Source organism: Penaeus japonicus, unplaced genomic scaffold (genome assembly GCF_977035675.1).
Source record: "Penaeus japonicus unplaced genomic scaffold, GWHDUDI00000001_assembly GWHDUDI00000019, whole genome shotgun sequence".
NCBI lineage: Eukaryota > Metazoa > Arthropoda > Malacostraca > Decapoda > Penaeidae > Penaeus > Penaeus japonicus.
The window spans coordinates 29,603,718-29,606,217 of NW_028234421.1; the positions used below are offsets into that span (position 1 = coordinate 29,603,718).

Consider the following 2,500-nt stretch of genomic DNA (forward strand, 5'->3'; position numbering starts at 1 on the left):
ATAACTACTGCAACTACTATCACTGCTATTACTACTACTACTACTACTACTACTTTCATGATTATTATAAAGTTTCTTATTATACTACTACTACTACTACTACTACTACTTTCATGATTATTATAAAGTTTCTTATTATTTCCATCATCATCATTATTACTATCTCAATCTATTTACGCATTACGACTGCTCATTCAAATATTTATCCAAACAGTAATTCTACCGGTCAGTTCAATCCCAAAATTATTGATCAATGAACAGGCACCCCCCCTCCCCCATCCCAACCACTATCATTATTTACTCGGCGTGAACTCTTGAACCAAACGATGTGTTCAGGCAATTTATCAGTGTTGCCAGATTCGCTTTGCTGCCCTTCTGCATGGCGGATGTGCAGTGGCGAATCCCGTGATGTGTTTGACTGTTTGTGAAGTGTGTTTGTCCGTGTTGGTAAAAGTCTCGTTTGACTTATTCGATGCACAAAGTTGAGGGATGAGTTCTTTTATTTTTCAGAGAGAGAGAAAAAAGGTAGAGAGTGCGAAGAATATGAGAAAGAGTGAGGATAATAGTAAGAGTAAGAGGAAGTGAAAGAGTAAGAGAAAAAGAGAGAGAGATTACCTGGGACACAAGATGTCTTGACATGTGAATGGAAGGAAATTATATATCTGTATAATGAACAAGATTTTATGGGTGTACGAGGGAACTGTCGTCTTCTTCTTTATCATTTTTTTTTAATCTATTCCTCCTCCTTTTCCCCTTCCTCCTATTCCTCCTCCTTTTCCCCCTCCTCCTATTCCTCCTCCTCCTCCTCCATCTCTTCCTCAAATTCTTCCTATTTCTCCATCTCCTCCAATTCCTCCTCCTCCTCCTCCTCCTCCTCCTCCTCCTCCTCCTCCTCCTCCTCCTCCTCCTCCTCCTCCTCCTCCTCCTCCTCCTCCTCCTCCTCCTCCTCCTCCTATCCCTCCATCTCCTCTTACTCCTATTCCTCCATCTCCTCCAATCTGGTCGGGTAATTATCCCAGACCCGTATATGGCGATGTTCTCCACTACCATGCCACACAAACGTAAGATCCTGTGTCGACTCACCTGGGGGGGGGCTGGTCTGACTATGGTACCGTGGATGGTTCAGGGAAATAGTTGTAGGGGAGAGAGGGAGAGGGAGGAGAAGGGAGGGAAATGGAATCAGGGAAAGAGAATTGTTTTTAGTTGATTAGATTAGATCAGATTCTGTTTTTTATTAGGTTTAAGATCGACAATGTGTTTCGGAATTTCGAATAAAGTTAAAAGCATTTTTTTTATTTCTTGTTGTGGTGGTGAAATATGGTGTTCAAAATGTTATCACTTCTCTTGATAAACTTCCCAGCATTCACTTTTTTTCCCACGTACGGTGTTTGCGTGATTCTTGGTGTAGTTAGACGTCAGGTTTGTAAGATGATCTAAGAGTGATGTGTGGATTTAGTGTTACAGTCTTATCCACGGTTGTGTGCACCTGTCTTCTCTCTCTCTGTTCATGGCGAATGGTCTACTTATTGTTCTTTGCGGAACGGGATGAAGGACGAGTGGGTGATGCATGCGGGCGAGTGAATGCAGCCGACTGCGAGGGTGAGTCACGTGGATGAGTGACGTTTGAGTGGTCTCTGTAAAGCGAAGGATGTGTGCGTGTGATTCATCCTGCGAGTGGGGGGTGGGTGGGAGGGGAGAATAAGGAAGGTTTGAGTGAAGGTGTGTGTGTGTGTGACTCGACCAATGGAATTTGTTATCTTGATTGAAAGTGTACCATATGTTGTACGCTTTGAGGGATTAGACACTGATGAGAGAAGATGATAGATGATTTTTTTTTTGTATATTTAAATCTGATAAACGAGTGATTGTGGAATAGATCACATGAATGGAAACAATAGAAAGGAAGACATCAATTAGCCGAGGGATAGTCTGTCCGGTGGATATTTTTATTTTTTATCTTTTTTTATAATTGATAAAGATAGACATAACAGAAGGATATACCGGAAAGGGATGGGTGAGGCGGACAGTTGGAGGGAAATCAAGGAAAGGAACGAACAGGAAATCCACGAATATATTGTTTCTTCCTTTTGGCGCGAGTCGAAGGAAGGAATAACCAAAGATCCGTGACGTGTCGATGACGTAGGTCCAGGATGCATGTGTGACGTCATTTCCAAGCATTCTCAGCCCATCCTTCCGCGTAAAGAACTGTGTTTTGTAGATAGCGCATTTTTTTAAGTAACTGTTATAAATTGATAAGATATTTTGTTAATCTCAAGTATTTGGTTTTATTGTTCACTTTAGTTACAAAGGAATGTATATTGGACCTGATAAGATATTCAAGGGCCAATGGAAATGAAAGAGGGACAGGAAACACATACTTAACGTGAATGAAGTCAGCGTGCTGCGAGTGCTATTAAGTGTTTAGCAAGTAGAGGAGTGAGGCAGTGGATGACGTAGCTGTATTACGTATCTGTGCTGTGGCGGCAGGTGTGTCGTGGAG

General features: G+C 42.0%; 1 protein-coding gene across 2 annotated transcripts in view; it reads left to right on the forward strand.

The window, feature by feature from the left end:
- The window catches only part of shot (dystonin-like protein short stop), a 422,952-nt gene that overhangs the window by 206,565 nt on the left and 213,887 nt on the right, over positions 1–2,500 (forward strand). The gene's annotated exons all lie outside the window — the stretch shown is intronic.